Consider the following 25,599-nt stretch of genomic DNA (forward strand, 5'->3'; position numbering starts at 1 on the left):
GGGGGGGGGTACGGAGGGGCGGCTCGGTGCAAGGCGTTTTTATCCTTACTGAGAATTTACTGAACTGCAAAATAACCCAAGCACGCTTATTCAACACTGCCAAATATGAACCCAATTTCATAGAAATTATACAGGAAAAGTAACGTTCGCTAAACAAGAAAGCTCACTTCACGAATAGCAGACTATAAACTTTAAAAAAATGCATAATTCTGCAAATATACTGAGAAATTTTCGGCGTGATAAAAACAAGGTAGATAACCTGGAAAACGCCTGCGAACAATTTATGCCCTCTCGCAAATAAAGCATTCAAGTAAAAGTGGGCCGAATCGTAAATAGTTTGAAGAATGAAACAACTAGAACTGAAAACAACAACTTCGGGATTCCATAAACATGGATTCGATAATACCATTTTTCATAAAGTGGGCACCTCTTCGAAGAAAGCGTTCGATAAGCCCTTGGGAACCCCGCATGCGTCATAACGGTCTCGGAAACTTGGAGGTGGTGCTTTAGGTACTTCATGCACCGAAATGTTTAACAGTAGTAATACAGTAGCAGTAAGTGACTTAGTATACTAAGGAGAGGGATAATTCGAAATAAAATGATTAAAAAGAAATATTACATGTGTAGATTGAAAAAAAAAACACTGCAATTGTTGGAGCTAGATAATATCAATAAAAAAACTAAATACACCCTGTGTTCTTAGCATTGTTACGAGTGAAAAAACAGCGCTAAAAAGACAGGACAAGAAAGGACACAGGACCACGGCGATGACTAACAACCAAATGTGTTTTATTTCTTCAGTCAGCATATATACTTCAACACTATCACAAAGCAATGACAAACAAATAGATTGGAATACTCAGCCTGCGCAGAGGCTAAGCGGCGATCAATCAGACATGAATTTTATCTCTTTTGGAAGGAGGGAAATCGAGGGGAGGCTAACACATGCCTCGCCACTGTTGTGGATGTGATAGGCCTCTGAAATGAGACGCGCGCATTCATCACGGTATTTTGACAAGAAAGTGGTACCTTCAAAAATTGGGTGGCACTTCAATTTCTTACAATGAATGGTTAACTGACTATGAGCAGCTCGTTTTTTAACCTTATTCGAATGTTCCCGCAAGCAGTCATTCGCGCACCGACCCGTTTGACCGATATAATACTTCCTGCAAGAAAGAGGAATTTTGTAAACAACACCTTGGCGACATTCAACAAACCTCTGCTTATGTTTCTTAGGAGATCCTCTTGTTTTCCTCCTCCCCTCTCGATTCACTTTCTGGCACAGACTACCGAGCTTATTTTGGGCAGAAAACAATAGCTTAACGCCTGCCCTGCCGACAACCTTCTTGAGATTGTGCGCCACCTTGTGCACATATGGGATGACGGCTATTTTTTGCTGCGAGTTTTTCTCCGATTGTATGGCAACTGAGCGTTTTTTCTTAAGGCCTGCTAAGAGGCTTTCAGCAATGTTAGCCAAAAGCGTTGCTGGAAAACCTGTGCGCTTCAGGCGTGCTACTTGCGACAGAAAACTTTCATCAACTTGGTGGTCACAAGTCCTACTCAGCGCCGCCTTCATACACGCTGTTGCAATGCCGCGTTTTACAATCTTCGAGTGGGCAGATGAAAATGGAAGAAGGCTCTTGAGACCTTGGCGCATAACGCCAACAGACATGGCTATCTTAGAACGCGAGCTCCAAGTATAAGAAGCGTAGTTTGTTATCTGAAGGGTGCTCAGTCGTCAGTTCAAAATAGCTTAATTCTGCGACAAACACGTCAAAGACAGCCTTAGCAGCAGGCTGCTCGTCAGAAGGGTTAGTGCTGTAAAATATTAAAGTCATCCACATATCGCATCACCTTAACCGCGCTCGTCTGACTTAGCTTGCTCTCAAGGTTACGGTCGTAGCTGGCTAGTGAAATGTCACTAAGAACAGGGGCGATGCAAGATCCTATGCACACACCTTTCCGCTGTATAAAAAGCTTATCATCCAGGCAGATGAAGGTGGATTGCATATAGAACTTTAAAAATTCTAAAAACCTGTCTACAGTGGTTCCACATGCGTTCTGAAACTTAATAGCCCCGTATCTGTCAATGCAATTGCTCACTTCGGTACATACTTCTTCCTGAGGCAGCGAATAATATAAGTCCTTAATGTCCACGGAAAACGCACTCACACCCACTGGACACTCCTCCCGGAGATAGTCAGAGACAGTACCTGGCGTCCCAATGAGGTAGGGGTCGTCGACTTCAAGAAGACACAAGCATCTTTGCAGGAACCTACCAAGTTCTCGCTGCCAGGTTCCGCGCTCAGAAACAATGGCTCTTAGCAGGCTCTTAGCAGGCCTTTCTTAGCAGGCCTTAAGAAAAAACGCTCAGTTGCCATACAATTCGAGACAAACTCGCAGCAAAAAATAGCCGTCATCCGATATGTGCACAAGGTGGCGCACAATCTCAAGAAGGTTGTCGGCAGGGCAGGCGTTAAGCTATTGTTTTCTGCCCAAAATAAGCTCGGTAGTCTGTGGCAGAAAGTGAATCGAGAGGGGAGGAGGAAAACAAGAGGATCTACTAAGAAACATAAGCAGAAGTTTGTTGAATGTCGCCAAGGTGTTGTTTACAAAATTCCTCTTTCTTGCAGGAAGTATTATATCGGTCAAACGGGTCGGTGCGCGAATGACTGCTTGCGGGAACATTCGAATAAGGTTAAACAACAAGCTGCTCATAGTCAGTTATCCATTCATTGTAAGAAATGCAAGTGCCACCCAATTTTTGAAGATACCACTTTCTTGTGAAAATACCGTGATGAATGCGCGCGTCTCATTTCAGAAGCCTATCACATCCACAACAGTGGCGAGGCATGTGTTAGCCTCCCCTCGATTTCCCTCCTTCCAAAAGAGATAAAATTCATGTCTGATTGATCGCCTCTTAGCCTCTGCGCAGGCTGAGTATTCCAATCTATTTGTTTGTCATTGCTTTGTGATAGTGGTGAAGTATATATGCTGACTGAAGAAATTAAGAATATATGCTGACCCGAATACATAAATTCCTAGATAAATACCACATAATTTGCCCACAACAGCACGGTTTTCGTTCCGAGCGCTCAACGTCATCCGCGGTGCTGTCTTTAACACAAGCAATTAACTCGGCCCTAAACAATAACAAACTGGTGGCTGTCGTGTACTTAGACTTAAAAAAAGCATTCGACACCGTAGATCACTCAATCCTCTTAGGCAAATTGAAGCACTACGGTTTTAGAGGTACATCTTTCGACCTATTCTCAAGTTATTGTCATGACCGGTACCAGATAGTTCGCATTAACAATGTATGTTCTTTGCCGCAGCCTACAGATACTGGAGTTCCACAGGGATCCGTCCTTGGGCCCTTATTCTTCTCTTTGTATATAAACGATCTGCCATTATCCTTACATTGCTCTGACGTTTTGATGTACGCTGATGACACAGCTATAATTATTACAGGTAACAATATTGAGGAAATTGAATCTAAAACAAACTCAGAGTTATCAAGAATTTCCAAATGGTTTAGTGCCAAAAAACAAACAATTAATACCAAGAAAACTAAATATACAATTTTTCATTCTCGTACGAGACCGTAAACATTAACTCCATCAATATAGCTATCGACAACCACTCTCTTCTTCATGCAACCACTTACAAGTACCTTGGCGTTTATTTCGATAACCACTTAAACTGGCAAAACCACGTAACGGAAGTTTGTACTAGGTTGACGTCCGGATGTTATGCTTTACTGCAGGCCCGTAACTACTTCGATAAAGACATTTTACGATCATTATATTTCGCATTCATCCACTCTCACATTACATATTGCATTGAATCTTGGGGATGGAATTATAAGACTTACCTAGAACCCATTCGAAAATTACAGAAACGATCTCTAAAAACAATAACATTCTCTAAGCATGATCATCCGAGTAAACCACTGTTTAATGATATGCAAATTTTACCTTTTGATGCATTGCGTCAAGCAAAGACAGCCAGCAGTGTAAATAATATCATACGGCACAACAACCCTTTCGATGCATCCTTGTTCTACACTACTTCTCGGCCCACTAGAAATGCTGCGTCTGGTAATTTCAATCTGCCCCCCACAAACAACGCGTATGGAGAACGTCAGTTGCCGTTCAGTGGAGAAAAAATATGGAACAGCTTGCCATCTGAAATAAAGAAAGCCCAAAATTTTAACACTTCTATAAAAAAAGTTTTATCTAAGCTTGAATGATGCGAGCTAACTTTGCGATTTTTTGTTTCTTGGCATGTCGTGTCGCAGTCACAGAAATATCATACGTGCTGGATGGTTATTTGGTTTGTGCATTCTTCAAAATCTGTGCCGCTATTCTGGATTGTGAATCTTGTTGTGGCCTAGCAATGAATGTTGTATTTGTATTGTATTTGGGAATACCGGTACTGGTATTGTTGGCTACTTAAATGTTTCTTAATTGTTTTTTATGTTATTGTGTACACTTTAGAGATTTCCCGGCATTGGTGCACCTTTTGACACTATCGCGATTATAAATTTTATTGTTGTTGGGCACGAAGATTGCATGTTAAAAAAATGCTTGTACTAGTACTGTACAACAGCCTGTGTTTTGGAGTGTTAGTTTCTTTTTTTCTGTAGAAGAAAGCCTGCATCACTGCATACATTTTCTTTTTGGGCCCAGAACTAGCCATTGGCTATGGGTCCAAGCAGTCTGATGATCCTTTGTATTGTATCATTTGACAAATAAATAAAAAAAATCACATTTGGTTTTTATTCAGCGCCGTGGTCCTGTGTCCTTTCTTGTCCTGTATTTTTAGCGCTGTTTTTTCACTCGTAATCATGAACCAACCAGCCCAAATGCGTACCTCAGCATTGTTACCGAGGGGAAAATCTGTGACAAGCCAGAGGACAGCGAAACTACTTGCTTGAAAAAAATACCGGAGGGGTGTCAGAAGTTTATACTGACGGGGCCGGCAGCGCAACGTTTTCAATGAAAGGAGTTTTCCCGGCTTTCTTTAGCTTCATTGCTTTTCGTCAGTATAACTATCTGTTTTGTGGGTTTGTTTCTGACCCGTAAATAGCAGACATGCAATCCGAACCACCCTAGAAGTGCCGCCCTGAAAACGCGCATTCAAAATACCCGCTGGCGTAAGAAATCTTTGACTCCGTTGCCCGTCCTTCGTGTATTGTCAACGAAAAAAAGTTTCTAGAAACCTTTTCAAACGCTTCTAATGCCACGATGTGCATACGTGATTGGGTTTGCTGATGAGGAAAGCGAATGAATAAAAGTATCAGTGTGTGGAAATGATTCGACTTTGTCCAGCCTAGGGGTGCTAGATGAAGATGGGGATCACTTTTTGCAGCAGCAAACCGCAAACACGATCGCAGAAGACTTAATGAGGCTGCCAGATGCGCTCATCGAACGTCTTCACAGAATTAGGACGCCAGCTAAAAAACAGTTTCGCTGGACAGAAAAAAAAGCTAAGTTCTTAAAATGGGCATTACGTAGCGGAACCCGTATTCAACAACTAAAACCAAATCTGTGCCTTTGCGGAGGCAAAATATTTGGTAAATGCACAAAAAACGAACTGCGGCCCCGTGGTTGCTTTGGTATTGGACGCGATAATAAATAAATACACAATTGCAAGCATCCCATGACTAGATAACATTAATTTTGTACTGACGGGATGTTGTCCGCGAGTCTTTATAAAAGGCAGAATATTTGACTACCCGGGGTGTGAAGATCATCAATTAAGCGCCCTACAACAGAACAAGGAATCGCTTAGTCTGAAGGAAAGATTTCACGTGCAGGCGCCTGCCTGGGAACTCCTCCGCAAGAAAAGACCATAGGCTGGTCCCGAAAGGACGCTTCGGCCGCCAGCTAAGGCGGCAGGCTCACGCGAAATGCAGTCGGAGAGTTTAATTATCTTGGAGGCGGCGCGTTCGCTAGCGCGGTTTGGCCTTCGCTGCCGACGCCCAAAAGTACCTGGAGCGTTGGGGAAAGGAGTGCGTTAACGAAAACCGATCGAACCAACTAGGAAATGCGCAGCCTCAGAGCCACGACTCCCGATCTGCGAAACCTGCCCCAAAAAATCCCCAGGCGGTCGAAATTAATTCGGAGCCCTCCACTACGGTGCGCTTCATCGTCTGGGTTGCGTTGGCGCGCTAAACCTACAATCAATGAGCGATGCCCGAAAAATTGTTACATAAAGCCAGCTCTGCATATTGCGTGGCTTGCACACAGGCGGTGGTTCTGTTCCTCCATCGCGCCTCCCCCCCCCCCCCCCCCCCTTTGCTGTAGGAATGTGGAATAATTCTTTCCAGGTTCTCTGCGCGCCTGTTTCAGTAATTGGATGCTCTTGGGAACTGGGGCTGTCTTTTCTTCCTTCACTCATTCTTTCATCTGTAGCGCTAATACTACTGAGAGTCGTGAGAGTAAAAAAAAGTAGGAGCCCCCCGTAGTTCCAGACTTGCAGCGTATAGTTTACGTTGACATCGCCTGAAATCCCAAACAATAATATGAAAGAGAACAGTATACATGTAGGAGCACCACTTACAAATTTTGAGCTGGAATGGTGATCAAGAAAATGATCCATGGATCACTTTTTGGCCGTTCCGGAGGAAGTAGGCATGCCTGTAATGCCTTTAAAAAGTCAGCCTGGTAGAGAGCTTGGCTTGTCTTTCGAGAAAACGAGCAAAGGCAGCGAAGAAACAAATACTCATACTAACACTAACGAACGCAGATAAGCACACACAGACAGGCAGATGCAGGCACACGCACACGGCCACACACAGGAGTAAAGTTAAAGGGGTCCTGAGGCATCCTTCAAGCACAGCGCACAACAGGACGTGAACACAGCGCTAACAACTGAAGGGGTTTATAGAAAGGGTGAACATATTGACACGGTCTTGATGGATGGAATGGGTTTATTTACAGTTGTGTGGACCGGGAAGGGCTAAGCGAACAGATCGAGAAGCGGCCGGCACAGTCACCACCTCAACCTCCTCTTCTACCAAACCACATGGGGCTTGGTCAATCCCTTTCCATTAGAAACCCCAAAGACAATGTCCTTCGTAGAAACTGCGCTGTAACACTTCCCCGGGGCGAGACGAAGCTCACCGAGCGAGTTGAAGTTGTCGGGGTTGGCAAGGCTTCAGGCGGGCGACGTGAACAACTTGAGTTTTGCGGGACCGACGATCTCGGGACATCACTTTAGCGATTTCATAATTCATGTCGCTTAACTTTCGCACAACTATAAACGGGCCGGTATAGGTTGATAAAAACTTCTGACACAAACCAGGTTTGCGTAGCGGCGTGCAGAGCCAGACAAGGTCACCAGTAAAGTACGAAGCTGGTGCGTGTCGTCGGTCATATCGCGCCTTAGTCTTCGCCTGGGACATCAAAGTCCGTAGTCGGGCAAGGCGGCGCGCCTCTTCAGCACGACAGAGAGTCTGCGCTATAGAAACATCTTCATGGTAAGAAAAGGGCAGGATACTGTCGAGGAAGCGGCTGGGCAGTCGCATGTATAAAAGAAAGAAAGGTGCGTATCCCGTGACCTCGTGCTTAGCGGTATTGTAAGCGTATGTAATAAAAGGTAACACATCGTCCCAGTTTTTGTCATCTGAGGATACGTACAGGGCCAACATGTTTGTGAGTGTACGATTTGTGCGCTCAGTAAGGCCATTGGTTTGTGGGTGATATGGCGTGCTGTGTAGGTATTGTGACCCACAAAGACGAAGGAGCTCTTCGACGATATCCGCTGTGAATTGTCGTCCGCGATCACTTATAACCACCCGGGGGGCACCATGGCGCAGTATGATGAAGTGCAGAAAAAAGTGTGCGACTTCGGAAGCTGTAGCGGATGGCAGAGCAGTCGTTTCCACATATCTTGTCAGGCAATCGACACAGACAAGTATCCATCGATTCCCGGCCATCGACTTGGGAAACGGGCCGAGCAAGTCAATTCCTCCTTTTTCAAAAGCTGACGTTGGTGGACGCACCGGATGCAAAGGCCCGGAAGGAGGGACTGTGGGATGCTTGTAGCGCTGGCACACCTGACATCCGGCGACGTACTGCTTCGTCGTCTTTCGGAGGCGAGGCCAGTAGAAACGTTGACGGAGTCGGTAAAGCGTGCGGGCAAAACCAAGATGCCCTGAGGTGACGTCGTCGTGCATAGCATGCAGGACGACAGGCCGGAGGCTCTCAGGCACGACAAGCAGAAAGCGAGCACCATCGGACGAATAATTCCGTCTCCAGAGCAAGCCATCTCGGATGACGAACGATGAAGTCGACGCTTGAGACGCCTGTGCGGAGACAAAAAATGGCTGCAAGCTGCTATCTTTTTGTTGCTCTTCCTGAAACACGAGTGCATCGGGGAGCGTGGTCGAGATGGAAGCTAAGGAATCGGCATGGTGTTCTTCCTCAAATAGCTGCGCTTGTTGAGGCAGGCGTGACAAACAGTCAGCGTCGGTGTAGCGGCGCCCGCTCTTGTAGACAACAGCGAAATCGAATTCCTGAAGCCGTAAAGACCAGCGAGCAAGTCGACCCGAGGGGTCGCGTAGTCCGACAAGCCAGCACAGGGAGTGATGGTCGGTTACGATGGTAAAATGACGTCCATAAATGTAGGGTCTGAACTTCTGAATGGCGAAAATCATCGCAAGGCATTCTAGTTCTGTCACCGTGTAGTTGCGCTCTGCTTTCAAGAGGGTACGACTTGCGTAGGCGACAGCGCTATGCGCACCTCCATGCGGTTGGACCAGCACAGCCCCAACACCAATGGCGCTGGCGTCTGAGTGGATCTCAATGGTGGCCGAGGGGTCGAAGTGGCGCAACACAGGACCAGATGTCAACAAACGCTTCAACTCCGTGAAAGACGAGTCACATTCGGGAGTCCACACAAAGGGCGTGTCTTTACGAAGAAGAGCTGTGAGGGGACAGGCGATCTTGGCGAAGTCTTTGATAAACCGACGAAAGTAGGAGCACAGTCCAAGGAAGCTCCGCAGGTCCTTAAGTGATCGGGGTTTTTGAATGTCACGAACCGCAGCAATCTTTTGTGGGTCAGGCCTGATACCATCGCAGTCAACAAGGAAGCCGAGCACAAGCGCCTGGCGCTCTCCGAAATGGCACTTCTTCGAGTTCAGGACCAGGCCAGCCTGCGCGATGCGCTGGAGAACAACATCAAGCCGCTGGTTATGCTCGTTGAACGTCCGGCCGAAAATTATGACGTCATCTAGATAACACATGCAGACTTCCCACTTCAGGCCCCGACGGACAGAGTCCATGAATCTTTCGAATGTTGCGGGCGCGTTGCACAAGCCGAACGGCATAACATTAAATTCGAACAAGCCATCTGGTCTGACGAATGCTGTCTTTTCCTTGTCGTCCGGGTGCATAGGAATCTGCCAGTAGCCCGATCGAAGATCAACCGACGAAAAGTAGGAGGCAGAATGCAGACAATCGATGGCGTCGTCAATTCGCGGAAGTGGGTAGACGTCCTTCTTCGTCACATTATTAAGTCTACGGTAGTCAACGCAAAATCGCCAGGTGTTGTCCTTCTTTCTGACCAGTATTACAGGAGCGGCCCATGGGCTGGTAGATTCCTGAATTACACAGTTTCCGGAGCATTTCCTCAGTCTGCTCATTTATAGCGCTGCGCTCAGCAGGAGACACGCGGTAAGGTTTCTCCCGGATGGGTGGTGCACCGCCGGTGTAAATTCGATGTTGCGTCCGAGACTCTGGCGGCGCAGGAGGGTATTTACCCTGCGCAAAATCAAACACCGAAGCGTGCCGAGCCAGCAATTTTTGTAATGCGTGTCGTTGCTCAGACGGCACCGATTTGTTAACCATTTTGATGAAATTGGCTGTATAGTCCGGTTCCACATTAGTCGCAGGGCCAGCCATAGAAATAGCGTCCAGTGAAGTATCTAAATTATTGGCATAACTGGCGAGCGTGAGGCCCTCAGGGAGAAGTACGGATTCTGAGCTTGCGTTCACTGTCCACAGGTGAGTAAAGCCACCCTCCGCATGAACCAAAGCCCGAGGTACGAACACATTTTTCTTCATCGCTGTGTTCAGTTCGGGCTCAACTAACGCCACACAGGGGCTACCCTTGCTCATTTGGCTGCACTTCACGGGAACGAACATGGCTGCCATAGGAGGCAATAGCGTATCATCAGCAACAGCGAACACTCTTCGGCCGGGTTCGGTGGCTTGCTCGATACAGACAGGCAATACACTTCCCAATGAAATCTCTCCAGCACCGCAATCTAACTTTGCCCCACATTCTTTCAAAAAGTCGATACCCAGAATGACATCCTGCGTTGCGTACTCCATAAACTCAGTTCTGAAGGTGTCTCCGCCAAGCACAACGTCTGCCGAGATAATTCCAACTACCCGCAAAGGCTCACCACCAACCCCACGGAAATGTCTAGTTCCATCCCACTCAAACATAACTTTGTCCAAGACGATCTTTAAATGACGAGCTCATCACTGACACACTAGCACCAGTATCCACCAAAGCAGTTGCGTTCACACCGTCGACACAAATACACACCTTGTTCTCTACCATCACTACTGACAGGGGATTTGGTAAAACCGACCGTTCCGCGACCTCACCCCTGTCGGCCGCACCAGCTAGTTTCCCAGCGGCGGGGGCACGGACCGGCGGCGAGGCGACGGCGACCGGCCCTGGCGAAGCGGTGGTGTGATGCTACGGTCGGAGACGGCGGGAGACGCATTGCGGTTGGTGAGCGGAGCCGGGTAGTGGAAAAGGGGATCCTGGTGGATTGCGCCATCCCGTCGGTTGGGAGAAGAAGGAGCAAAGAGCCGCGGAGTGCTGCTGACGACGGCGACTGAAGCGAGCGATGTGCCCACTGACGCCACAGAAATAGCAAACCGGTGGTTCCCGATAGCGGTCTTGGTCGCCTTGTTGCCGGTAGCGGGCTGGTTCGACTTGTTGTCGTGGGTAGCCAGCGACTACTCTACGGGATTCGTTCTCGTAGCCGAGTCGCCGGGATGGCGCTCGGAAGCTCTGAACATTGACGCCATCTTGTGGAAACGTACCGCAGGGCTCTGTGCAGCGGAGTTGTGGTCTGGGTGCTGGTACTTGAAGGCAAGGCTCGTGAACGGCGCACTGGTGGAACACGCAATTTGCAGGAGGCCCCGAATAGGCAGGCGGACCGGCGGTGCACGCTTGAACTTGATACCCTAGTTCTTCCCATATAATACGGCGAACCAAGGATGCGATATCCGCAGATGGACCAGTGTCCACGCTAGCGACAGTGGGAACGTTTGGAAGACGGCCAAATTTTGGGCAAATCCGCCGAAGCTTGAGAGCGTCAAATGTGCGGCAGTAGCTGGCCACGTCTGCTGCAGAGGCTAGGTTTTCCTTTGCAATCAAGAAGTGGTATACGTCCTCCGCTATACCTTTTAGCAAATGGCCCACCTTGTCCTCCTCAGTCATGTTCGGGTTTACAAGAGAGCAGAGTTTAAGGACCTCTTGTATGTATGCCGTACAAGTCTCGCCCGGTACCTGTGCTCGCTGCCCGAGCGTCTGCTCGGCCTTTTTGCGGCGGGAAATGGGGTCGCCAAAAGATTTCCTCAGCTCCTCGACGAAGCTCGCCCATGTCGTGAGCTTTGATTCATTGTTTTCAAACCAGGTCAAAGCTGTTTCGACGAGATACACCACTACATAGGCTAGTTGCGCGGCTGTGTCCCAGCGATTGTATTTGCTCACCCTTTCGTAGTGTTTGAGCCAATCCTCGACATCGTCATCATCGTTCCCAGAGAACGAGCGTGGTTCCTTGTGGTGCCAACCGTTGACCACTACTGGGGAAGAGTGTTCACCATTTCGGGGCGGCGCCATGTCAGCGGGGTCCACGGGCAAGCCGGCGATTCGCCTACTCCGACGGAGAACGCAGGATTTCGCTGAGTCCGCAGGGTCCAGGACGTTGCTACCCCGCACCTCCACCACGTGACACGGTCTTGATGGATGGACTGGGTTTATTTACAGTTGTGTGGACTGGGAAGGGCCAAGCGAACAGATCGGGAAGCGGCCGGCACAGTCACCACCTCAACCTCCTCTTCTACCAAACCACATGGGGCTTGGTCAATCCCTTTCCATTAGAAACCCCAAAGACAATGTCCTTCGTAGAAACTGCGCTGTAACAATATATACAAAATACAAACAATCACAAACAAAACACGTGCACTCCAAGTTTACATTTTTATCTCGCTGACGCTTTGACAGAAAAATTGTATGAACCTTTAAGGAGACTCTGTGCGCACCTTTGAGGGTAGCTCCGTACGCCCCAGTTCTTTTTCTCAGCCACTCGTGTCATAACACCGCTGCGTAGAAGGCTACGTTGTATTCTTTTAAGTGCGAATGCACTTCTTAAGCGAGCCTGAAGCGTCCGCCGCCGTCCGCATAGCAACAGCTGCGGGTGCGCGCGCTCCTCGTCTTCCTTGGCAATGGGGGAGATGGGCGCGCGCTGCCTGGCCGCTGACATGGCACATACCCACGTGGGGGATTGGCCAGGAATCGGGCGTGAGAAGGGCTAATGCACCCGCTTAAAGGAGTACTGACACGAAATTTCAAAGCTGACATCCGCTCTAGCAATCAAGTACAACGACAACACAATTAGGTGTCTGTGAATAAATGCATCTTTCTTTCTTTTTAGTTGTGTGTGTGTGTGTGTGTGATCTCTCTTTCGCGAACATTACCGAACCACGCAAATTCAACTCGTGCATTCGCACTTTCACATTCTTCCCCTCGGGGAAATGCGGGGAATTTTTTTCGGCTCTGTTATTATTTGTTCTACTTGCGCGTGCTTGCTCGTGTTCTCCTGTTGTTCATATTGTATTTACCTCCTCTGTCCTACATGAGTGTTCACGGTTTAATTTAACCTTGTCCCAGATTGGCATACTGAAGAAGTTCTATGTACGTACAACTTTGCTTAACGACATACGTAGCTGTTTTGTGGGTGTGCATGTGCACACCCATGTTACCATCGTTGGTCACAGGATTGAATACCTTGTTCATTTGGGTTACAGACCATGCGTGCTGCTATCAGGGGCTCCACTGGATGCCTTCTAACGGCATGTTTAGAAAGCAGCTGCAGTTCACTGCGGTCGGGTTTCCATTATAGGAGGTGCACTCATGGCTGTGCTTTTTTTGTGTTCGATTAATTGTATATTATTATTGAATATCGCAGGGACAGTGCTACCAAAGAACGCCTGATTTGCCAGTGTGCGAATATTTCTTATGCGAGTGGAGTGACACAAGCGGCCTCCATACGCGCTACCTTGATGTCGAGTAAAATCATTGCGCTCACTCGTGTGATATGGTAGCGATTATGCTTCATCATACCTAACCCTTTTCCACAATGCTTCGGCAAGTACTGTTCGCTCATAAATCCCGGGTAGAAGAGGAGCGCGTTTACATAATCAAGTGCCTTGCGCAGCACCTGCTACGCTTTCAAATATCATACCGCTGATACTGCCACTGTCGTGGCAACCAATCGCCATGATGTCAATGTAGCCGTAGTGGGTGCTTATGGAACAAAGTTTCCGGACAATCGGGGAAATTGTTCGTTTGAATACGGCGGAATAATATTTGGGGATGAACGCCATTTATATGGTTTTCAGCAGGTCTGATTGCCCATGGGGGAACAGGACTGCCCCATCGTGCGTCTCTCGAACATTGCCAGTTAATGCACGCAGTCAGCAATGGTTAAATAAATTCAGTGTTTGACTGTTACAGATAGTGAATCGCAAGCCACGATTATCCCAGTTCGTCTGCAGCACGTATATGCTGTAGTACGCGAATATGTCATGCTCTGAAGGGGGCCGTTTTTAACTCCGCCCTCTTCAAGCTCTCTATTCACTAAGCATTATGTTGAAGTTGTTATGATGCGCCTCTGTTTAGTAAAACATTAAAGAAAAGTAAACGCACAGCATGTCAAGGTACCTACAGAAACAATTTTTCTGGTGCTTCGTTACATATATTTGGACCAAGAGATACTCAAGCGACCCAGCCGTTCTCAGGAATAACAATCGAATTCGCGGATATTTTGGGTCAGTTATGTCATGGATGGTCTGATTCAAGGCAAACATGCTTGGTAATTTGTGACACTACGTTGATGTCTCTTCCAATCCCTCATAAATTTTGTTTCTTTGTGCTTCGACGACGTTCCGTCACTGCATAATTTCCCTAACTTTTACTGCGCCTCTCTCCGATGCGTCTCCTGCCTAACTGGGTGTGCACATATCTGCCGTAGCAGAGCGTTGCACCGCGCCTGCACTTGTTTTCGTGGCTGGCATTCTCCGAAAACAACGTGCAGGTGCCTTGACAGGCAACAATTCATCGCGTCCCTCACTAGAAGCACATTTCTAAGTCATTTAGGTTCCATATGAGTCCCCTATTTCTACTACTGAAGATGAAAGAAAGCAAGGATTTGCAACTTGCGAGTCTTTGTTCACCGGGAATTATCAAATCTAAAGGGCTCCAATAAACGTACCACGACTAGTGCCTGGCACGCGGGGGGGCCTGCCTTTTTCGCTTACGCAGGTGAGGACCAAACGAGCAGAAACTTGTTTCGGGATGCTTCTCGTAAGAGTTCGAGAACGAAGCTCCAGTTGTTTTTGACTTGTCTTAAACGTGTTGTTTGCTAACAAACAGGACCGTAATGAGATTTGCGCGGCGTAAACAGGCAAAAACAAGCGAGGGAGAACCTAAACACTGCATGCGCGCCCATAAACTGTAGTACACGCAACACAAAGGTAGCAGCAGACGGCGTACCTGTGGTAGCGTTCAGTGGCTTTACTCTTTCTTTTTCTACCCCATACCCCCGCTGTTCGCTGTGATTAGCCACGTACTTTATTTCTCTCTCCCTCTTCCTCTATGTCTCGGCGCTGTGCGTATGACAGCCTGTGCGTGCGGGCTCACGTGTGTTCGTACGCAGGCGCCTGCGCGCGCATTGTTTTCCCTCCGTGTTTGCCGTTTTACCTAATTAATTATTTCTATGCGCGAGGTTCACGCTGAATTGTATTAGGCCTATTCTATTTTGGTTTGTTGTCGTGCTTAACGCGTGGTGGGGACCGCGCTTTTAGGGGGTTCCTGGGTATCGGGAAAACGCGTCATTGGAAGATTGAGTCACTCATGCACAGTAGATTGTGTAATAAAATAGCGTGGTCATCCATGTTGGTATGAAGAGAATTTACGCTACCTAGAATTCCAGTCAAAATTCGCTTGAAGCGCACCTGACAACAAGCCGTGTGAACAGCTACATGAAAGTTTACAAATACAAATAAATAAAGGCTTCCGTAATGCCCCTACAAATGCCATTTGAAGGTCCAGGTAGACAGGCTCTGAAACGACTGTCTTTTGTTCTGAAATCCAAACAGCCTTTGCAAGTGATGTTTTAACTCGAAAATGTGCACATGCAAATAACATTTCCTGCAAGCGAAGTTCGTTTCTCCCTCCGGTGTTGTGCGCTTTTCCGAGCTTTCATTGCAAACATCGCATAGGCTGGACCAACCAAACAAACAAGCCCGTTTTTTTTTTTCACTTCTATCATCGTTGTGCTACAAAGACGAAATCGCTTTTTAACAGGCGATTGCTAAACCCGGCCCCTAGAAGCGTGTTTTCCTTTCGCATCCTTCCTCACTGCTTTTTATCCCAACCGAATAAAATAATTTTATCAAGCTGCACATTAAAAGGACGGCATGAGTTGCGTATCACGACCTTCGTCATAAGAAATGTCGCCGTTTCAGTGACGATTGGGCACACATTTTCCTTACCCCTTGTTTTAGATACACGATAATTTGCATCTTGATACGACCAGAAGTCAGACTTAAAGAACGCCTTAGTTAGGTATCCCAAATTTTCCGCATACCTTCAGCCAGCGATAAGGGATAAAAGATCGGTTAAAGTATTGCGCTGAGCGTCTTAATTCTGTCCGAAGCGAAGACAGTTTATTATGTCTTGTGACGGCACCACAGAGATGTGGCGAGGTCTGCAAGGGTTATTTTGCTCCAAGATCTCTATTTGCAATTGGGATTAGATTTATTGAAGTGGATCCTTTACTTCTGGCAGTTGAGAACACCGAACGTAAGTCGTTTAGACATTATGCGCCCGATATTTTCTAAAAGTGTAGCTCATAGCGCACTTTAAAAGCCGCTGGCCCTTACGTGTGTCAAATTCCAAGATACCTTATATCAGGATGCCAGACTGCAGACCAAAAGCCAATGAGGACACACAATGAGTACGGATATGAAAACTACGGCGAAAAAGCGCTGCTGAGTTTAGAAAGCGAGCATCAAGCGAGAAATTCCCCAATTGTTGACTCTGCGCCATACTCATCATGGCTTTAGAGCGAGAACAATCTAACCAACAGAATAAACGATCGCAAATTTTGAAAATTAGCCTCCCTTGACAGCTGTGTTGGACCGGCAAGTTCGGTGTTGGAATGTTTCTGAAGTCATTCCACCGTCTTGTGACCCCGCAGTGGAGTACTCTTGAAAAGGTGGAATTACTGACAGCAATGTGTTTTGCTTCAACAGGGCTGGATTATTTCCAAGACGTGCATCGATGTTAAGCGGAGAGTCACTAACGGTAGAGCACTCTCAAGCAAGCTCGTGAAATGGAGGTTCGGCTACTGAAGAGGAACGCTCCTGTCTGAAGTGCTGAACCTGGACATGCGCCCTGCAGGACCAAAGGGGCCAGACCCCTGCAGTGCGCAAGAAAGAAATTATTATGAGCACAGCTGAAGTGTTGTCGCCTCCCAAAGGTTTGATGTAGTGGGCGGAACTTTTTCTCTCAATGTCTGCTACTTAGGCCTATATTGAGACGAAAGGATTGATAGAATATCAAAGAAACATTTAAGGTAAGTTTTGTTTCTAAGTAACTGGTTAAAAAGCAGTGTTGGGTGGCACTTGTAGTTATAAATTCGCGCACGCACGCTCGCACGCTCGCACGCAAGCAAGCAAGCAAGCAAGCAAGCACGCACGCACGCACGCACGCACGCACGCACGCACGCACGCACGCACGCACGCACGCACGCCCGCACACGCACGCACACAGACACACACACACACACACACACACACACACACACACACACACACTTTTTCCTTCGTCGTCCTTGTTCCGATTTTCTATAAATGTCGACAAGGACGTGTACGTTTATCCTGCAATCTATCATGCCTCATTTTATTGCAGTGGAAGCTGGCCTCTTTCATTCTTCACGGTTATATGAAAAGAAAAAGGATATGTGTTTCCGTAAAAATAAAAACAGACTAAATAAAATCGGGAACAAACCTTCGCCAGCATAGCTATCACAGGTTGCAGCCAATTATAAAGATAAATGAAAGGGGAGCCGGGCCCTAAAAAACATTTGGAAAGTAAGCCAATCCATAAAAAAAAAAGGTTGTTGCTTCGGTCAGCGGCACAAAACACAGAACTAGCACATTTGTTATAAGGCACACTAGAATACCCACTACACAGCAGGCCCGTTCCCCGAACCTCTCCCTATGGAAACTCGTCCCTTCCCTGCCCCCCAACCCAGTACCCTTTTGCTAGTCCCATGTCTCAAGCAAACAATTCCCTAAGCACAGCCGCACAACCTCCCTCCCTCTCGACGCCCCCAACACACCGGCCAGAAACCACAGTTCTCCCACACACTCCCAACCCCAACGTTCCCCCCCCCCTTCCCACACACACACACAAACCAAAACTCCAAAACATGAGTCCCTACCTTGTCCGATCTCCAGTCCTTAGGCACCAACCAAAACCTCACCCACAGTCCCCCGTCCCGTCACACTACCACAGTACTCGGCCACGTCTCAGGTGTCTTGAACTTGCACATTCCCAGTAAACAGGTTGGCAGTTCACCACCACACCAAATACGTCCAACAGCATCTTGTATTTATCCTTCTTCTCTGAGACTGACAAGTCGTTGATGCTTCGAAGTCAAATAACTCCCCAGAAGAACTCCGCCCAGCGCTGCAGCATCCAACCAATCACAATGCAGGCCTAACCCAAAGCAAAAGCACCCTCTCTGCGAACAAAGACAAAGTCACCGCGAAGAACTCCAGAAAGCCGACCAAGGAACCCTCCTGGAAGATGTGCGCGCCCCCGGCGAGAAAACCGGCCAGAGCCCAGTCCTGAGCCTCCTGGGCCATGAGGGGGTCCTGAGCCCCCTGATCCGAGGCCACCACAACCACCCACCTCCACTGGGCAACCTGCAACGTACAAAGCAAAGAAAACCAGCAGAGCCCCCCCCCCCGCCCCCCACCTACCCGGAGCCGAATTCTCTGCAGAAAAACAAATATTGAATAATCGCAGTATTCCCACAAGGGTCAATCTCCTTCTTCCAAGAAGCTTTCCGTACACCTTATGAAAGAGTAGACATGAGACGGATCCACACTATATAGAAGTAATGGAAATGTATTACGTTAAGGAGTGTTAGGAAATGGCTATCCAGTTCCGCCTGACACTCTTCGAAGCATCGAGAACCTAACGCGCGAGTACAGATTTCTCAAAAGCCGGTTAACTTATGCCCTCAGGGCGACGCAAACATTTCGGCGAGCCATTATTTGAGGAGTAGCGGTAGGTGAGTCAAACGACACGCCCATGGCTAACTAACTTATTAGACGCAAGAAACTCTTCGTAGTATAATGAAAAATCCAGAAGTCATGATTACACTATGGGAGGTGGGGTGCACAGCCCACAGCGCTGTAACCCTGGTCAGCACAGGAAGGTCTCTGTATACGACCGGCAGTCGACCAAACTACCGGAAGTCACCGTTAACGACCACTATCCGTGGCCTTTCACCACCTTTTAACGGGCGGGCCCAACGTGCGCGTGGAAGTTCCGTAAACCGGTGCGCCACCCACCGAAGGCAGCCACTCTCGAGGAGGCCGCCTGGTACAAATATCCAACTGGACACTACCAGTCGGCCCTGGCAGGTGCGGCGAAACTCCCATGAGGCCCACTAGGCACCCGCCCTCCCAAAAGGGATACCCAGTTCTTCTCAAAACTCTTCGAGGCGCCGAGAGCCTAACTTGCGAGTGACGTCCCGTCCGGTCTGCTGTCGTCCGGTAAACATGCGACCTCGATTTTTCTTTTCGTTATTGCTGTTAAGCTTATCAGTGTGTGGATGAACCAAACTGCACGCGATGCCTACAAATTGTTCTGTGGCGCTTTGCAAGTCGAATGTCTCACGAAACCCGGAACTGTGCTACCATGAGCTGCCATCGAAAGAAAACATCCGGAATGCCTGGCTGCGGAACATTTCCCGACAAGGGAGCGACGAGGGCAGCCAGTGGCAGCCAAGCTCCAGGGCCGTGGTGTGTTCGCTTCACTTCAGCGATTAAAATGTAGGAACGAAACGCATAGCGAGGAGATAGGGATGCCAATATCACGGAACAGATGATCAACTTTGATAAGGCGCGGCCGACTTGGGAGGAACCCACGCTGAGGGAATCTGTGTTGTGGGAGGCGACAACTTGTAAAGGGTACGATCATATGAGGGGCAGAAAACTGCTGAAGCTGCACTGTGGACGCACACTACAAAAGTTCGACGGATTTTCTACAGGAGAGACTGGCGTAGCAAGCCTTGTTAAGGGACGGCTTCAAGTGGTGAGACAGAGCTTGCGGTCACAAAAAGAGCCATACTGCAGCCTGATTATGGACGAAATGTCAATACAACAAAAATTACTTTATTACCGCCAAGTCAACAAAATTTTTGGTGTTGCTCATATCGGTGGTAGTTCGAACCAGCAGTGACAGCAAAATTTCCGAAAAGGCTCCTTTCCTTTGTCCTGCGGGGCTTTACACGGTTTACGTAATACACGCAGGGTATATTTTTACCAGGAACCTAAAGAATGACCGACTTCGTCACCAGACTCTCAGTGTTCTGAGAGCTTTTGAAAGAGTGGGGTTCCTCATTATACGCGCTGTCACGGACAACCACCAAACAAACAGCGCCATGTTCCGAGGCATGTCGGATGACAACACACTGTGGCATTTCATACCGCATCTCGTGCGGGAAAATGACCCACTGTTCCTCTAATATGACCCGAACCACTTCATTAGGAACCTCAGAGAAAATCTGCTAGAGAGAGATATATACGTTTGACGGAAGGCAGAAACTTAGAGATTTTCTTTTCCCTCAAGGCCCTCTTTTAGATCCATCAAAAATGTTGCTGAAGTCAGTTCGACTCTTAAGCGAATCGCACGTTGAGCAGAACAACATGGAAAAAAATGAAGGTGTCCCGCCCCCCCCCCTTGATATTTTCTCGCCTGTTGTCAAGCAGCCTAGAGTTTCTTCAGAAAAATACCGAAGCTCACGAATGGGCCTCAGAATCTAGAGATTGCGGATCGACCACTGCATTCATAAAAATTGTTGGCATGTGGTACGATCTACACGGCATACCTGGCTGGATAATCCAGGCGAGTGAAGACGATCGACTCACGTGGCTTGTCGCCGACTTCATCGGCTCCTCGAGAACATTAATCTGGAAATTGCGAAGGCTCGAACGAAGTTCCTTACTAAAGAGACTTACGAAGCAACCACGATGACGGCAAAATCAACGGTCGCTGTCGTGGACTACCTGCAAAACGACTCTGGGTAAGCATAAATAAAAACGCAATACTTGATTGCCGTCCATAATTAAGTGGCTGATAAGCTCGTGAAATTATTCGTGATAACTATTTCATTACTATTTTCAGTTTAAAGTATTTCTTGACGCGGGACCTGAACAGTGATCCAGTTGAGTCTTTGTTCAGCTGCTTACGCCAATTCAACGGCGGAAGCCTCTTCCCCGCAAAGTCCCCCGCGTTCGAACTATTTGGACGATGTAACTTTAAGTAATATTAATGTGCACCAGGAACTATTTGCGTTGTATCATTACTGCCGAGTGTCCGATTCATATGGTCCAATGGCAACCTGCATGTCGCGAAAATAAAGTTCCAGCGACGCAAAAATTTCGGTAAAAATAAGCTCAATACTACAATCCCATTAAACGTGGGGTCAGATGTTAGGGACGATGTGTATACTCTACAGAAATATGTGATTGCAGCCTGTTCAGCAGCGCACCTCAAGGAAAGCATGAGTAAGCGCAGTAAGCGCACATGGCTGATTACGCGGCGGCCTTCCGAGTCCCCGCCGCCGCTTCGCCGATGGCGCCCGCCACAGGCGACGCGGCGGAGGGAAAGAACTACTGCTCTCACTCACGGGACATCAAAAACACGGCAGGAATATAGAAAGCCAGGACTATAGCCAAAACTATAGTCCCAGTAATTTAACCAAGAAGCGCAGCAGTCCTTTGGACACAGGTTTCAAAATAAAGTTTATCTCCATCTCTCTCACAAACAGTCAGGGAGGAGCTTTTAGCGGGCCACACCAAGAGCGGGAGATCGAGCGGCTGTGGTCTTCCAGAAGAGAATCGTGAATGGGTCCGGAAACAACAGAACGCCGCTGGCGCCGTAGTTTCCACCGCATGTTTCAGCTAGCCGAGCAGCTGGGAATCTCTCCTGTATGAAAAGGAACGTCGGCGTGAGCCAATATTTCTTGTTATGCTTCAAGGGCTTCTATAGCGACAATTATGGTGGTACCTTTCCCTTCTAAGGACGCGCTCATAACTGGGTTCCGGTTCATCAGGCACGAGTTGACAGTTGAATGAAGGGGGGGGGGGTGCACGCGCAGATATAGGTTTCATTCCCTCACTGATGACATGCCCGTTTTGCTGCCGAGAGATTTAAACGTGTACAGTCGGGATCAATATGAAGGCGATCGCGGGAGAATCGATCAGCGGGCCTTGCAACCTACACAGCCGCCGTTTTCAGAACTTTGGAGATGCAGGTAGCAGTGCCTTCTTCCCGTCGTTGTCTCTTGCGTGATACAACCCTAATTAAACTCGTTACATAGTGTTGCTGCTTGTTTTTTGCCATCCGAGCGATCACCTTCCAATAGATTCTGACTGTACGTCCACCGCCCCAATGCGAAGTCTGCGGTGTTATCAGTGGTCGAGCAGATTGGGTTGGCGTGTTACTTAGACACTAAGATGCCTAGGTGACGTGAGGGAAACAAACAGCTTCATGTATGTCAACTAGAAGAAATCTCGAGTCCTGCGAAAGTTCATCGGGCTAAGTGCTAATTGCTCAATCGCAAACTACAAAAAAACGTATTTTGTGTGTTTTGTTTTGTGCATTTTGCGTACTGCGTCCAGCTTCCCAGTCATCCTTGTTCACAGAGTGGAAGGGAACTAATTTTTGCTTTTTGCCTCAATCAGAAAAGCGGCCGCGGCGGCCGAAAATCGAACCGGCGTCCTTGGGCCTAGCAGCGGTTCAGGAAACTGTTGCAGTCGTAAATACTTCTTGGAAAGAATGCATATTTAAAATGTTATTTCATGAGATTTTTTAATGCGTGATCTGTTTGAGAAGAAATGCATGCCGGTGGGCTAATGCATTTTCCCTTAAAGGAGTACTGACACAAATTTTGATGTGACGTTATTTTCACGGCTATGAGTGCCCGTTAGCCCACTACTAGCAGAATGGCACACTACACGGTCGATCGCCGCGTAAACACTCATTTGCGGAGTCGTCTATTCGTGTCAGTTTCGGTTTCGACAAAACGAACGCCGAGCGGTGGCCACAAGAAGAGGTGGCACCTTTTGTCGCCATTCTTGTCGCACCGCTGCAGGTCTCGACGCGTGCGCGAGCTAGCACACACGCGCGCGCAGACCGGCCGAGGTCTTCGCCATCCCCGCGCGCCCGGGGAGCATGACGTCGGTACCAAGACCAGGATATGTACACACGGTGTAGCAGCGCGCGCCAACCGCATTCAGCACGTCGGCTACGTCACGGGCGCCCCGACGTCGGCAGTTTGGGGCAAGTAGCAGATGATATGATGCTGCCCCGCTCTGGGCTTTCTCGTGCGGGCAGAGATTAAAAGGAATTGATAGTATGTTATACTGAACGGCGACTGTTGAAGCTTGCTGGGAAATATCTCCTGATAAAGAGGAAGGATTTTATCCCAGCTTTGAAATTTCGTGTCACTACTCCTCTAATGCCAGTTCTGTTATGGCATCTGTTGTAAAAAAGACCCAGTCGCAAACATTTCCGTCCGGTTTGAAGTAGAGGTCAACCTAACTTTGCACGAGAGACTGAAGAGCTTTCTTAATGTCGCAACTTCCTGAGGCAAACCGGGCTCCACGTTCATAAATACGCTTACGCATCCACGTTTAGTTTAGTGTGAGAATCCAATCGGGAATTTTCATATTCTAATATCAAACGAACGTTACCCATGTACAGGTTTTCTTCGAGCTCATGCGGAGCTTGCCAAAAATTTAGTTTAATAAAGTTAAGTGATCGGCTTGCTTTTGAAATGATCATTCCGTGAAAGGACCACTGGAAATGTTACACCATCATATTTGTGTTCAGACGCGAAAGAGAATTTCAAACCACTGAGGCATAGCTGGTGGCCATGAGATGTCTTTTCTTTTGTTAATAAACGTAACTAGAATACTCGTAAACTATTTAGGGTCACTTTGCATTTTTGACAAAAGGAATTGATAAAATCCCAATACATTTGCAATATAACTGAATCTGCCTCACAAGTAATACAATACCGACGCAACAGGAGATTTCTTTATTTTTTTCATTGATTGAGGTTCTAAGTTCCGCGTTCATCCAACGCTTATCATTCCGATGCTTTGCTGGAATGTCACGGGATTAAATAAGCGTTGGGGTTAGGGAGAATAAATTTTTGCTGAAAAGATCCAATGTTCAGTCAATATCTAGGCATCTGCAAAGCGACTGGAAGTCCAGTAAAAATGTATTCAATTCATGCGAGATTGAGCCGTACTTGCCTGTGTTAAAAAAGACCTTAGGTGATTGCACAACTACCTGATGGCCACGTACATCAGAAACTGTGATGACCGATGACACAAGGTCACGATCATTTGAGGAAAGCAAATCAAGTACATTCTCGCTGATACATTATCAAGTACATTCTCCAATTGATATATGGAATGGGCCTTAATAACTTTGCGGAAAGCAGTATATAAAAGCAACGAGGTGGAAAGTACCTGTAGAATTTTTCCATTGTATGTTAGACAAGTTAAAGTTTCCAGCTAGAAGAAGACATGTCGAGTCTAAGGCAAGTAAACTTCAATAAAATTCCAATTTCAGTTCAAATCGTTTTTTAACTCAAGAAATCGTTGCCTGGTGGAGGCGAAGAGCGGAACCACCACGGTGCTCGAGATTTCGGCGCTCGTTAAAGATTCTCAAGTGGTGAGAATTTATCCGCAGCCATCCACTACGGCGCGCCTAATCTGCTGTGTAGCATCGGTACGTTAAACCTCATAACGAATCAAACAAACGTTGCGGGGTGTTCGAGCAAGGCGGTCATAAAACGAGCCAACAACGACAGACCAGCAGTTAGCGGCAAAGCGCGACTTTTCACTACATACTTTTGCATGTTTAAGTGGCACCTTTGAATGGAGTGTTATTATGAACAGGAATAAAAACGCCACCGTCATGAGAATTTCGACGTTTCCGATAGACACTGTATTTTGAGCGAGCGAGCGAAGCAACTTTATTGAAAATGCCTGCAGAACGATTAGCCCTCTCATGTAAGGAAGGCGTCACCGTGACGCGGCCATGACGTCTTCCAGGCTGTTGGCGCCTCTACTCCGGCCGCGGCCTCACTACTCCCTTTGGTCGACTGCGCCTGCCCCTGTTTTGGGGTGGCAGCCTCCCTCCGGTTTCGCTCGGTCGTTGCCTTTCGAGGGCCGCCGAGATCTGCTGGACGGCCTGGGCTTCGACTTCTTGATCGTAGCACCGCATTGCGGCCTCGAGCCGCGGCGGGTTCGTTGTCATCGTTATAGCTTGCTGCGGGTTCTTGGCACAGTCCCAAAGGATGTGAGCCGCAGTGGCTCTCCCCTTTCGGCACACACAACAAAGGTCACTTACATAAACACTCGGACATATGTGCTTCAGCAGAACCGGGGTGATTAACGACCCTGTCTGTAGTTGTCGATATATTACTGCTTCCTCACGGGTCAAGCCGGGTGAGGTGGTGGCATAGTCGTTCTATCTAGTCTGTACCACTTCACGAGGAAAATATTCCATACCGATTATGGTGCTGTCGAACCACGCTTCCGCTCCCATGACTGCAGGTGGCTTTGTCATATGTAAGAGAGATTTCAAACCGTTTCTTTTATTTTTTAAGCTAGGACAATTAACGGTAATGCATACCAAGTCGTTTACATTGTTTGGAATTTTCCTTGGTGGTTTACACTTTGTTGGTGTCTATTCGTTTGAGGTAGTCACTGCATTAGTTTCATAATTTCTTCAAACGTAGTTTGGTATCACCGCCGGGTTTCCGGGCGAAATCAAGTCAAATCAAATCAAACTTTATTTTCCTTAAGCATACAAGGAGGGAGCAATTACAAAAAGCTGCACTACATGGCAGCTTGACGAGGAAAGTTTCCCTACGTTCGACACCAACCGGCGACACGAGTTTTTCGTGCCAAAAAACACTTAGAAGCTCGGTGTACAGGCTATTGGAAAATACAATAGCAA

The 25,599-nt window shown here is 47.7% G+C and overlaps 1 pseudogene; it reads right to left on the reverse strand.

Annotated features, from left to right (window-relative positions):
- Positions 1-10,643: 10,643 nt before the first annotated feature.
- The window catches only part of LOC144167863 (uncharacterized), a 75,188-nt pseudogene continuing 60,232 nt past the window's right edge, over positions 10,644-25,599 (reverse strand).

This window comes from Haemaphysalis longicornis, unplaced genomic scaffold (assembly GCF_048455015.1).
Source record: "Haemaphysalis longicornis isolate Haplotype H1 unplaced genomic scaffold, Haemaphysalis longicornis Haplotype H1 scaffold_2, whole genome shotgun sequence".
Lineage (NCBI taxonomy): Eukaryota > Metazoa > Arthropoda > Arachnida > Ixodida > Ixodidae > Haemaphysalis > Haemaphysalis longicornis.